This window comes from Pseudophryne corroboree, chromosome 1 (genome assembly GCF_028390025.1).
Source record: "Pseudophryne corroboree isolate aPseCor3 chromosome 1, aPseCor3.hap2, whole genome shotgun sequence".
Classification (NCBI taxonomy): Eukaryota; Metazoa; Chordata; class Amphibia; order Anura; family Myobatrachidae; genus Pseudophryne; species Pseudophryne corroboree.
In genome coordinates this window covers 812593862-812608409 of record NC_086444.1, presented here as the reverse complement: position 1 = coordinate 812608409, position 14548 = coordinate 812593862, and the positions used below count along the sequence as shown (strand labels likewise).

Below are 14548 nucleotides of genomic sequence, written 5' to 3'. Positions count from 1 at the left end.
CGTGGTCTCAGGCTTCGTCAGGATACCCATTCATTCGTACTCCGTTCCTTTATCCTCCAGTTTGCCCTTTTTCCTCGCTGTGTTAATTACATCATTTCCGCCCTTACTTGGTGCCTCTCCTCCATATGTTATTTATTTCATATACATATATATAATTTGTTTTTGTTTATATATATATATATATATATATATATATATATATATATATATATGGTAATTAAAACACACATTTGATCCAGGAAAAGAAAGAAAAAGAAGAAAACGAAAAACACCGCAAGTGTGCTGGAAGAAAACATATAATTCTGTTAACCCCTGCATAGTATATTATAATTGCTATAATTAGGAATATGATTGTTCATAGAAATTAATTTGTTGAGAATATAGAAATATTTCAAAAAGTAATAATGGTAGTAAATAGGTAATAATAGGTAAAAAAGGGGAGGTTGATGCATTTATATAGGGAATTACTGGTGGTATTAGTATGGTATAGTAATCTGGGTCAGAGTGTCTGATTAAAATCAAAGCGGATGGAATTTTGTGTAGATAGTTCAGAAATACTGGGTATAAAAAATAATAAATATAATATATATATATATATATAATTTCTTATGGGAAAATGATAATAATGAGTATGGTAAAAAATGATGAATGAAAAAAAGGAAAATCGCGATTAATTTATTAATTGGGTGGACATTTATGAACACATATGAAGTTTTTTCTGTTCTCTTGATAGTAGAGCATATGTACTTTGAGTATAAAAATAATAAATATAAATATAAAAGAAAATATAGAGAAAATATATAGAAAAAAAGGGTAATACTGATAAATAAATTGAAGAGTAGTATGTACAGTATAAATGGTTATTACTATAGCACTCCTTCATTAAATGGAACTTTTTTATGTTTTTAGGAAGGGATGTAGTTCAAAGTCTACATTAAGACCTTCTGGTGTCAAGGTAGCAAGTTCATAGATAAGTTTCGATTCCTCTTTCAATAGATGCTGATCCCAATCCTCACCTCTCCAGGGTTTCTTTATAAGTTTGAGACCTATATACTTTAATACTGATGGGTCACTTCCATGTGCTTGTTTGAAATGTTTTGGGATACTGTGGTTGTCTTTCTCTGTTCTGATGTTATTCAAGTGTTCGTTGATTCGGATATAGAGTTTTCGAGTGGTTTTTCCTATGTATTGCAAATTGCATGGACAAAAAAGGAGGTAGATGACTCCTGTGGTGTTGCAGGTGATTTTGTCTCTAATTCTTAGTTCTTTGTTGTTACTCTATGAAAAAATACTTTTTATTGGTTTTGTTGTTGTTGTTTTGGTTTTCTTGCATGCTATGCAGTTGTTGCAGCTGTAAAAGCCAGGTTCTCCATGTTTTAACCACATGTTGTCCGTTTTTGGTTCTGGTTTTAGATGATTCTTTACTAGATTACTTCCTATCGTCGGAGCACGTCTGTAAATGATTTTTGGTTTCGATGGAAGTATACTTTTTAGTTCTTTGTCTGTTGTGAGAATATGCCAATGTTTCTTTAGGCTTACTTCTATCAGTTTTCTTTGTCCAGAGTAATTGGTGATAAATAGTAATTCTTTGTTTCTTTTTTCTTTTTTGTTGTTATATTGTAGGAGGTCGGATCTGTTGATGTTTTCTATTTCACCTTTGTCTTTTTCTAGTTTATCTTTTCTGTAATTCTTTATTGTAAATTGGTTCATAAGTTTGGAGGTCTGATAGTCGCAATCTTCCTTTCTTGAACAATTCCTTTTGATCCTTCTCATTTGTCCCTTGGGAATGTTAGAGATCTATTGAGGGTGATGATTACTTTTCGCATCCAGATAGTTGTTGCAGTCTACTGGTTTTGTATATGTTTTGGTTTCGATGTTGTTATGGATGAAGATGGTTAGGTCTAGGAAGTTTATATTGTTCCTGCTTATTTCATGTGTGAATGTTAGATTTTCTGTATTCATATTGATATTCCTCAGGAATTCTTGCAGGGTTTCTTCTTCTCCATCCCATACTATTATCACGTCGTCTATGTATCTTGCCCATACTTTTAGATTGGGGAGGTGTTCATTGTTGGTCCAAATTATTTCGTTTTCCCAATGGGCAAGAAACAAATTTGCATATGACGGAGCGAAATTCGTACCCATCGCTGTCCCCTGTGTTTGGATAAAGAATTGTTTTCGAAAACCAAAAATAATTGTGGGTCAGGATGAATTCAACTTGTTCTTCTTTTAATCCTGACTCTTCTTGTAAAATTCTTTTAACATTTTTGCAGCCATCTTCATGTCTGATGCTTGTATATAAAGATTTTATGTCGCATGTTGCCAGGATATAGGTATTTTTCCAGGTTAGGCCAGCTAGTAGGCTAAGAACTTGTGTGGTATCTTTCAAGTAGCTGCGCTGTTTTGACACTAGGGGTTTTAGAAAGTGGTCTATATAACAGGAGAGACTCGAGGTCAGCGAGTCGATTTCTGATACTATAGGTCTACCCGGTGGATTTTGTTGGTCTTTATGGACCTTGGGTAGGTGGTAGAACACGGGGATTATGGGATGTTTTGGTTTCAGGAAATTATGTTCGTCTTTTGTTATAATTTTGTCCTCCATTGCCTTTTTTAGTATTTCTGATAGTTCTTTATGGAATTCTGGTGTGGGATCCTTCTTTAGAGGTTGGTAAGTATGGGTATCTTCTAGGAGCTTCCATGCTTCTTCTTCGTATTTTTCTCGATCCATGATGACAGTACCTCCGCCTTTATCTGCTTGTTTGATAACAATTTCGTTGTTTTCCTTCAAATTCTTTAAGGCGGTTTTTTCTTTCTTTGATAAATTCTGTATATGTTTGGATCCTATAGTGTTGGGGATTTTTTTTAATATCCTCCTCTACTAGCCTCTGGAAGGTGTTTAGTAGGTGACCTTTAAGGTGTTGGTAGAAAGTCGATTTATCTTTGAAATTTGTGTGTGTGAAAAAGTCTTCTTCTTCCTCCGTTTCTTCATCTTTCCCTGGATTGTCCATTTTATTGAAAAATTTCTTCAGTGTTATTTTTCTGAGGAATTTATGAAGGTCGATGAATGTATCGAATTTATTTAGGCAGTTTGTTGGGGCAAATTTTTGGGCCCTTTTTTAGGACTGAAGTTTCTGTATCACTTAGCTTATGTTTACTTAAGTTGAATATCCTTTTTTCGGTTGTTTCTTTTGGTTTTTCTTCTGTTTTTTCTTTTGGCCTATTCTTCGCTCCCCCTCGCTTTCCTCGTTGGTGGAACTTGGGCTTCTTTTTCTTCTCCTCCTCTTTCCTCTTTCTTCCTCTGAGCCCATGGTTTTCGGAATCGTTCCCGTGCTTCTGAATGAGTGATTCTTTTGTGCCAGCTCTAAAAAAGCATCCAGAAACTGTTCGGTTTCATCCTGTTCTTCTTCTGCCTGTGCTTCCCCTTCCATATTTTGATGAAGTTTGGCTGTTCTTCTATTTAATCTATCCATCAATGTTCGTGCAGAGGTGTCTAGAATTTCTTGGTAATCTTCTTTGCCTTGGTTAAAACTTCTTGTCAAAGTATTTGCTGAGGGGTATTTCGTTCTGGATCCTTCTTGAGCTTATCTGTCCACTTGTCTTAATCTTCTCCTATTATCCATTTCCTTTTCAAAGTACATATGCTCTACTATCAGGAGAACAGAAAAAACTTCATATGTGTTCATAAATGTCCAACCAATTAATAAATTAATCGCGATTTTCCTTTTTTTCATTCATCATTTTTTACCATACTCATTATTATCATTTTCCCATAAGAAATTATATATATATATATATATATATATATATATATATATATTTTATATTTAGTATTTTTTATACCCAGTGTTTCTTTTTCATCCACTAGGGGTCACTGGAGTACTCTTGGGATATGGACGGCTTCCACAGGAAGTAGGCACTGAATAAATTAATTTTGGAACTATACCTCCCCTCCATATCCCTGAGTACCTCAGTGTTTTTTCTGTGCTCGACACAGTTAGTAGGCTTGTGGCTTTGCTGCCACAGAGGTCCACATTTCATTTGATTTTTTTTCTAAGTTTTTTTCTTTTTTCAACGATTTACCACATCCCTTCCCCCCTTCCAATAGGCGTGGGTCCGGGATAAGTGAAGGCTGCTTTAGCAGCTGTGGGTGTCGGACCTCTCTAAAAAGAGCTCCCTCACTACCACCTGCAGGACTAAAACCTGCAGTAAAGGCTGGACGGAACTTACAGAGAAGCCCCGTCATAGCCCTCACCACAGGGTCCAGGTATGTTGAACGGGAAGGTCAGCTCACGCTGCCGCCCCACTGTGTGGGATACTGTGTGTGTGTGTGTGTGTGTGTGGCCCAGGCCCTCGATGCCGCTTCGGGCTCCCTCTCCACCATAACCCGGCTCCGTGTATAGAGAACGGTATACGGAGCATGGGGGGACACACAAATGAGAGTCAAAAGGCAGGTTTCTTAGCCTAGTGAGTAACTTTGCTGCCACAGTGATGTTCCCTGCACACAGAAATGTCAGGGTCACTGGATAAAATCTCATGATTATGCTCTGGTTTCTCTTCAGAACGAACAAATCTTTCGCCTTTTACTAAAGATTTCCGTGGAGAGGAGCAAAACTGAGTTTTATCTAAATTTTTGCATGCCCCATATTATTGGGGTTAAAAACAACTCTTATTGATAAGGGAATACAGCAGCGCTGCATATGTATTACAAAAGGCTATGAAGTCTTTGTTAAAACAAGATTAACCATGTTTCCTGTTGTATTTCCAGAATTTCCTGTGTTACATCTCTCCTCCATTGAAGGCGCAGGGGTGTTAAGGAGAATTTGGGAGCAGGCATATGGCTGGCGTGCACTGCACTTTGCCAGATATATATTTATAGAGACACCTTAGTGCTATTTACTGAGTCGTGCAAGTTGTCTGTCTTTGTTTTTGTTTTGGTTGTTTTTTTTGTATTGTCTGTCTGCATGAGTAAGACACCAGCAATTACTAATAAGCAGTTTCCCTGCCATGTCTAAAACATGGATATACATAATTATTTATATCATAACTGTTTATAATGATATTATCCTAAAGACTGCAAATCTGAATCATGGTTGTGGCAGCCAAATACTGGCTTTGTTCATTTGTTGTAAAGTAAGATATGTTATAACAATTGGTCAGCACATGGTGCTTATAAAACAGTATCTGTGGAGCCGTGTGAGTTCACTCACCTGCAGCAGCTTTGGCTTAATTCACTTGGCCACACCACACTGGATACGCCCAATCTCATCTGATTTTGGAAGCTAAGCAGTGTTGGGCCTGATTAGCCACCTGGGAGTACAAGGTGCTGTAGGTATTTTTAATCTACAGCCACACCACACTGGATACGCCCAAACTCATCTGAGCTTGGAAGCTAAGCAGGGTTGCATACTGTTTTGCCATCTGGGGGAAACTGGTGATCCAACTAGATTGCCTACTAATACATGCTAGTTTAAACTGTTAAAAATAGCTCAGTTTGGGCTTACACTATCAATATAAACCTACCATAGGTTTTACAGTCAGAATAGCTCTCCAGAGCGCGCTCCCGGCGCCGGCCACTAGAAGGGCCCATTAACTAAGCTGTGGTCAAGCAGCAGTCATCTCAGGTTTTAAGCCTGTGCGAGGTCACATTTAGTTTCAGACTTGTAAAAATGTGTTATACCTGTGTATCAGGATATGTGTATAGAGATGCATATATATATATATATATATATATATATATAGAATATATATATATTTATTAAAGTCTGAACATGTGTGAATATACATTGTTGTATGTATGTGTGTGTGTGTATATATATATATATATATATATATATATATAATATGCTGACATTAAAAGTCTATTTTGCAGTAAGCAAGAATAATTGGTCAGCACTCAGTGCTTATTAACTATCTGTTGAGCACTGCAAACATGGCCACACCGCAGCAGCTTTGCTTATTGTTTTTACAGGTGGCTCTGTAGCCAAGTGGTTAGGCTTTCCGGCCACAGTGAACATTGTGTTTGCATGGACACTGGTTCAGATCCTGGTTTAACAGGTGTTTAAAAAAAAAAAAAAAAAAAACCATGGTAGGACAATTTTTTTTTTCTTTTAATGTTACTTCCTGGTTCTTTCTCGGAAGTTGCTGCCCTACAACACTTAGACTCTGGAGGAGCGGGGTGTTGTTAGGAGTTTAATTTATTAATTGTTTTGTACAGCATGACTCTACAGGAAGATTCACTATTGCTGGTAACCACATGCACGGTAATGCAGGTTTATACACACGTTACTTCCGTGGTGTACTTACTGGTTGGAGTACTTGATCTCTTGCACTTACATGTGCAGCAGAGTACTGCAATGGAAGCATGCTGGGCCCATAACCCAGAGGTAGGCAGATTGAAACTATCCTCTGCTATATGCATTTATGCATAATCAAACAAGCAGCTTCGCTGCAAAGTCGGTCACACAGTGTGTCGGACAAATACGAATCTGGGCCAGTGGCGCAATGTATAATGCATCTGACTATGCATAACAAGATTGTAGGTTCGTCTCCTACCTGGCTCGTTTAAGTTGCCGTGATCGTATAGTGGTTAGTACTCTGCGTAAAGACTGCACAGACAGTTTCAGTTACATTGTTGCGGTCGATTTGCCGCCAGCCCTCATAGCACCAGGCCAGTACGTCAGGTTCTCAGCGAAGGCTGAACAATTTCCAATCAGAGACAATTGCATTTATTGGGTGTTTTACTACATATCGGAGTATACCCTACACAGCAGTAGGGCTGTTGCTTCGCCCTGCTTTGGTAAGGGTTTGAGGTAACAAGGCTGTAGTGGCAGGGCATTCCAGTTTAGGTTTGCCCTAAATAAAGACCACCTTACACTTCTTGCTGCCTACAGCTTCTTTGGACGTTGGCAGTTGGTTCTTGCGTTTTCAGCTTCGCTAGTAGCGCATAACGTCCACTTTGGCTACGTTCCTAACAGGCGGAGTCGGATTCCAAACGAGATAGATCGCAGACCAAGTGGGGAGGAAAATCTGATTTCCTACCATTGTCTACGCGAATTCCTGAATGATTCCGTCTCAACGACTTCAATTCCTAGGTATGATTCTCAATACGGTAAATCAAAGAATTTACATACCCGAACAGAAAGTACAGGTCATTCGTCATCTGGTACAATTAGTGCTCAAGCCACGCACAGTCTCGGTTCACTTGTGCATTCGCCTATTAGACAATGGTGGCGGCTTTCGAAGCGCTTCAGTTCGGAGGACTTCACTCACGTCCTTTTCAATTGGATGTGTTCGCACAGTGGTCGGGCACGCATCTGCAGATTTACTGCAGAAGTGAGGTTGTCTCCAAGGGCCAGAGAGTCTCTTCTCTGGTGGCTCAAAGTACAGAATCTAACCGCAGGGAAACGGTTCGGTGCCTGGAATTGGAGGAGGAACGAAAAACCGTATGGCAATGCGGGAGGTACAGATGTGTCCACGTGCATCTTTGCTGTGTCCCGTCATGTATGGCACGGTTTTGCATGCTATATACTCAGAGATTTAGTCATGTCTTGTGTTTTTTTTTCTTAATTTGCTGCCTTAATATGTTACTTTATACATATTCTTTTATGGCAAACAAAAATGTTAAAATTCATCCACTCACTTCTCATGAAAAACCGTTTAGCTGTGTTTTGCATGTTGTGCCAAATTTGTAAAAAAAAAAAAAAAAAAAAAAAAGCAAAGATGTAAGCAGTCACATCTGTAGCTTGAATCCTCTATTGGGCCGAGTATCACCAAATGATATTGTCGGCAGTAGTCATTCCGGGAGTGGACAACTGGGAGGCGGATTATCTCAGCCGTCTGAATTTTCATCCAGGAGAATGGGCATTAAATCCAGAAGTATTTCACATGCTGGTCCAGAAGTGGAGTTACCCGCAGGTGGACCTGATGGCATCTCGCCACAATCATCAAACGCCCTAGGTCGTGTCCAGAACGAGAGATCCAAAGGCAGTGGCGGTGGATGCTCTCACAATCGCGTGGCCATACAGTCTCGCGTATCTATTTCCACCGTTTCCGCTGCTCCCTCTGTGGCTAAAACGGATCAAAGGAGAGTCCGTCACAGTTATACTAGTGGCGCCTCTTTGGCCTCGGAGAGCTTGGTTCTCGGATCTCCGCGGTCTACTCGCAGTCGGTCTTTGGCCGCTCCCACTACGTTCTGACCTGTTACAGCAGGGTCCGTTCCTTTTACCCGATTTAGCGCGGCCGCGTTTGACGGGGTGGCTGTTGAGACAGCCCTCTTAAGAAGAGAGGGCATTCCAGAATCGGGTATTCCAACCATGTTACGAGCTAGAAAGCCGGTTACGGCAGCTCATTATTACAGAATTTGGCGTGCCTAGGTTAGATAGAGGTCTGAGTTTATCCACACTAAAAGTGCAGATATCGGCGTTGTCCATTTATTTTCATAGTAGATTGGCCCTATTGCCGTCGGTTCACACCTTTTATGCAGGGTGTCCTCAGAGTTCAGCCTCCATTCACTCTACCTACTGCGCCATAAGACTTGAATCTGGTTTTTAGATTTCTTAGTCTTTTTATTATGAACCCTTACAACAAGTGGATATTAAATTTCTCACTTGGGAAAATAATGTTTCTTTTAGCCTTAGCGTCAGCAAGGCGTGTTTCAGATTGGGTGCTTTGTCGTGCAAACCACCGTATTTAGTGTTTCATGATGACAGAGCGGAATTCCGAGCGAATTCTGCTTTTCTACCAAAGGTAGTGTCATCTTTTCACATCAATCAACCAATAGTAGTTCCTATGTTAACAGGAGACTCTGGTAGGTTGAATGTGGTACGCGCATTACGCATTTATGTATCCCGAACGTCGACCGTTCGTAAGACGGATACGTTGTTTGCTCTCTATGATGCTGCCAAGATGGGTTGGCCAGCTTCTAGGCAGACCTTATCCAGTTGGATTAAAGTGACCATACGTCAGGCTTACCTTCATGCTAGGTTACAGCCGCCTACATCGATAACAGCTCATTCCACACGTGCTGTGGGAACATCATGGTCAGCGAGTCGTGGAGCTTCTACGACACAGCTTTGCCGGGCGGCTACATGGTCTTCGGTGCACACGTTTGTGCGCCTCTACAAGTTTGATACGTTTGCGGCATCAGCATCTAGCTTTGGCCGCCTAGTGTTACAGGTGCCAAACAGCTCTCCCGCCGCGGGGGAAACTTTGGTACGTCCCAAGAGTACTCCAGTGACCCCTAGTGGATGAAAAAGAAAATAGGATTTTGGTACTTACCAGGTAAATCCTTTTCTTTGAATCCATAGGGGGCACTGGACGCCCACCCAGAGCAGTTTACCTGGTTTGGGGTAGGTTCAGTAGATCTTATGGTAACACACTTTCACCGACTGGTTCAGATTAACAAGTTATGGTGTCAACTGTTTAGTTGTCAGTAATGTTGGGTCAACTTTATTGTTGTCCGTTATGTTATATGCAATGCTCCATTGTCAACCTCTCTTTCGCTCCTGTTCGGCTCAGTAAAAAACACTGAGGTACTCAGGGATATGGAGGGGAGGTATAGTTCCAAAATTAATTTATTCAGTGCCTACTTCCTGTGGAAGCCGTCCATATCCCAAGAGTACTCCAGTGCCCCCTATGGATTCAAAGAAAAGGATTTACCTGGTAAGTACCAAAATCCTATTTTCTGAACTATCTACACAAAATTCCATCCGCTTTGATTTTAATCAGACACTCTGACCCAGATTACTATACCATACTAATACCACCAGTAATTCCCTATATAAATGCATCAACCTCCCCTTTTTTACCTATTATTACCTATTTACTACCATTATTACTTTTTGAAATATTTCTATATTCTCAACAAATTAATTTCTATGAACAATCATATTCCTAATTATAGCAATTATAATATACTATGCAGGGGTTAACAGAATTATATGTTTTCTTCCAGCACACTTGCGGTGTTTTTCGTTTTCTTCTTTTTCTTTCTTTTCCTGGATCAAATGTGTGTTTTAATTACCTTATATATATATATATATATATATATATATATATATATACAAACAAAAACGAATGATATATATGTATATGAAATAAATAACATATGGAGGAGAGGCACCAAGTAAGGACGGAAATGATGTAATTAACACAGCAAGGAAAAAGGACAAACTGGAGGATAAAGGAACGGAGTACGAATGAATGGGTATCCTGACGAAGCCTGAGACCACGGGTGAAACGCGTTGATTGGCCACGGGTCCGGACATAGACACTGTCCTCCCGTGGCAAAAGCTCCATTCAGTCTGCCGGCAGACAACAACGGACTCCGTCCCTTGTACCAGCGCCTGCTCACACGCCGCCAATGGGAGCCTGGGCTGAACACAGAAGACCGCCCGGACGGGTGCGGGTAAGCACCCCCAGCGCGCTATAAGCAGCGGCATCCAGCAGGACACAGAGGATACCCTGGACGAGTGCAGCAGCACTTTCAAACCTCAGAGACTGTGAGTAACGATACAGACTTGAATTTGAGACACTGTATCCACCTGCACAGAATCTTCCATTGGACGGAGACATAGTTTCAACACTGTTACATTCCCCAGGACTATCATTGCTTATACTGTCTTTTTCTGTTCATAACCCATTTTGGATAACTAAAACCAATATTGTGTATACACACACACTGGTGGATAGAGTAAAACGCACACTAGCGTGTCTACCCACTATTTTCTTCAAAATATATCTATCATTTATTTTATTTATTTTTTCTCCATCTGGTACTTTTCTATTCACCTAACCCTAAGTCTCCCTTCACTATCTGTCATTATTTTTGTTTGTGTTTCTGTTATTCGTATATACCGGTATTAAAAAAAAAAAAAAAAAAATTAACCTTGATATTTATTCTTTATAAGCAACATATATTTAGTATATATACTTTTATATAGTTTTTTATATAATATATATCCATTTATGACTTTCTGCATAATCTTGAATAAAAACAAAAATAAATTTTACAACTTACAAGCTGTATGTGTGATATTGAGCAAGCGCTGGGAGTAACATTTTTCTATACCATAACACTCACTGTGTTTAAATTATAAATTCTTTCTTCGAAATGTCCGTCTCTCCTGGCCACAGTTTTCTAACTGAGGTCTGGGGGAGGGGCATAGAGGGAGGAGCCAGTTCACACCCAGTTTAAGTCTTTATAGTGTGCCCAGGCTCCTGCGGATCCGTCTATACCCCATGGTCCTTTTGGAGTCCCCAGCATCCTCTACGGACTAGGAGAAAAAGATTTACCGGTAGGTACTAAAATCCTATTTTTGCACCTCCTCCTTCAATCTTTGTATGAGGAGAACAATGATTGACAGCTGACCCATATTCCATCTTTTTCGATACTTGCAAAGAAGAGTCTGTACTGATGTGCTGCTAAATCAGTAGAACGCTAGTTTAGTGTAACGTGCAGACAAAACCGCTGAATTAAGATTCACCTAAGCCATTATTATTAAGAAAAAATATCTCCAAACTCCAGTTCTGAGAACAGAAATTAAAGTAATTTCCCTTATTCAAATTTTCTTGAACTGTGCCGCAAACCTGTAGTTGAACTTTCATGAAAGTGTTAAAAAGTCAATCTAACGCAAGATGTTTGTTTTGGGGGGTTTTTTTTGCTGTTTTTCTTTATAATTCCCCCCCCCCCCCCCCCTCCCCCAATCGCCTTCTTCTGTCCTCTCATAGTGACCGTTGAAAATAAATGCTTTTATTTATAATTTCTTATATAAATAAATGTATATGCCATATGCAGTCAAATTAGGCACAATCGAAGGAATATAACTTCAGGTTGCAGTCCCTATTACACCAAGTACATACAAGAGGTGCACTCAGTGGTATGTACTCAGCTGTGAAGTTTGTATTAATTTCAAGTAAACTGATATTTTGTTGTGGAAAGTGTCTTGGCCAGAGAAGAGATGTAGCAATAAACATGTAATATAGTGCACACATATTCCGCAGAGATTTATTTAGCAATTCACATCAGTCCCTGGAAACACGTAGACACAAGAACAGACAAATTCCACACAGATAGGAGCTTGGTGGGAATTGAACCTTAGTGCTGTGAAGCAGCAATGCTCACCACTAAACCAACTGTGCTGCCCAAAATTTGTTTGAACCATTTCTGGTTCACATGTTCATTAACGTCATTCATTCTGAGAGTGGCCAAAATGCTCAAACTCAATGCGCTGATTCACCTTGTTGATGTTCTCTGTTTCTTGTTAGGTTGGAAGCAGATCATGTGTATATTGCTCCTGAATTGTATGCACTGAAAAAATATGTACATTCCCCATCATGTAGAGTTGTACAGTCACTTACATCAATCTTTGCATAATCCACAGTGACATCAACATACAGTACCTGCTTACAAACTTCCATTACAGATCAGTGTAAGTGTAGATGTGATGAAAATGCCTATGATGCTGTGTCACTTATACTCTTAGTTACAGAACATTTGCAGTTTACATTATGAAAGATATAGGACCTTATTCAGTAAGGATTGTAAAATTTGCGATTCGCAATCTGGACGATTATTGTACGACTGCATGCGCAGTGTTTGCATTACGCGCGTGTGAGCAAAGATAGTGACAGAAATTGCATACACAGTGTGATCGCAATGCAGACGCTGCTTGACTGACAGAAAGCCGGCATTTCTGGGCGGAAACCTGCCTTTTTCTGGGTATGTCTGAAAAAACACAGGCGTGCCCAGGCGTTTTTAAGCAGGGTCTCTGACGTCAGCGATGACCACTTCCAGCCTCTTGTGTCGCAAGAATATGGAAGACCTTGCCTGGCACAGATAGGAAATATCTTCGGTGTTCCGATAATTGTGTATAGTTTTGCGATCAGCCTGCATATTGCTATGCATTCGAATTTCTACTATGGGTGTTTTTTCTCTTTTTCTGGGCGGCAACTATTTGATCACAGCAACTGCTTTTTAGCAGAAATTGCAATCCTTGCTGAATAAGGTCCATACTCTGGAGATCAACTCCACATCAGCTCCTAAGGGAGCAAAGTATGTGGTCATTTTCTGTCTCATGGGTGGTACAGAAATTACAAATGCAATATAGTTTGTACACAAGAACCCTATCTCCATTAGTTTGTGTTTATGCACTTTTCAGATTAAATTATGTCAGAGGATCATGTTTGGAGCAATACATAAAATTCAATAATCTGATTCTTTGATTTGCTTAGCCCCTAAGGTGCAAATGGAGAGTAAATCTCAAATGCAGATCCAACAACTCAGCCTATTATCATAACTCATCTTCCTCATGCTTCAAGCTGTCAAGTGCATTTCTTTTAACAGGTTTTACTTAATGTTCTTGGCAAACAGAGCCAAATACTCATACATTTCATCGTGTGTACTCTGAGGTTTCCGTTTATTTTACCTATTAACTACTCAAAATTCTGTCTTGTTATTCATTGTTCTAAATATATATACACTATGTTGTCTGTAATAATGTATATAAAATTATTTTGAGACTGAAATCTTTAGGAGATTTGAAAATATTTCATTCTTTGTTTTTTTAGTAACTAATAAAATGAAATGAATTGTTTTGCTGTTTCAAATAAGCCAATAAAAAAAAGGTGGGAATTCAATTGTGTGCGAATTGCCATGGCATTTAAACGCTTGCAACAGCAGCCTGACTTGCATCTTTCGCTCCTTCCCTATTTGCTCAAAAGTGCATTCTACACTTTGGTGTAGTGAACACTTTTGAGCAAGATCCCCCTGCCATAAAGCACAGCGAATATGTTCACCCACAATTGAATTCCCCCATAGTCTGTGTTCATGAATCAAGGTATCTAGGGGTCTTTGATGCAGTTCAGAAAATCCCTTTCTCTGGCTAATCTCAGCTTCTGTTAATTACTCTTGTGATAACCTAATTTGTGTTGGTTACCGTTGTCACCATAGACCTCTATAAAGATGGGGGCCTGGGTCTATTTAACCAGTGGAAAAAAGCTAGGCTTTTTCTCTGCTAACACCATCATATGATGGCATTAGCTATTTCCTGCATTGGGGACTTATAAAGCTGGAGAGGCTGTGCCTGGTTCCTACTTGGTAAAAATAGTGTTTCTCTGACGTCCTAGTGGATGCTGGGAACTCCGTAAGGACCATGGGGAATAGACGGGCTCCGCAGGAGACTGGGCACTCTAAAAGAAAGATTAGGTACTATCTGGTGTGCACTGGCTCCTCCCTCTATGCCCCTCCTCCAGACCTCAGTTAGAATCTGTGCCCGGCCAGAGCTGGGTGCTCCTAGTGGGCTCTCCTGAGCTTGCTAGACAAGAAAGTATTTGTTAGGTTTTTTATTTTCAGTGAGATCTGCTGGCAACAGACTCACTGCTACGTGGGACTGAGGGGAGAGAAGCAAACCTACCTGCTTGCAGCTAGCTTGTGCTTCTTAGGCTACTGGACACCATTAGCTCCAGAGGGTTCGAACACAGGGCCTGACCTCGATCGTCCGTTCCCGGAGCCGCGCCGCCGTCCCCCTTGCAGAGCCAGAAGACAGAAGAG

The 14548-nt window shown here is 40.1% G+C and overlaps 1 protein-coding gene and 1 non-coding gene across 8 annotated transcripts in view; both read left to right on the top strand.

Moving 5' to 3' along the window:
• The window catches only part of GSTCD (glutathione S-transferase C-terminal domain containing), a 480201-nt gene that overhangs the window by 308457 nt on the left and 157196 nt on the right, over positions 1-14548 (top strand). The gene's annotated exons all lie outside the window — the stretch shown is intronic.
• LOC134961100 (U5 spliceosomal RNA) lies at positions 4540-4655 on the top strand. The gene has a single exon (XR_010187849.1). It is a non-coding gene; the product is annotated as a U5 spliceosomal RNA (small nuclear RNA).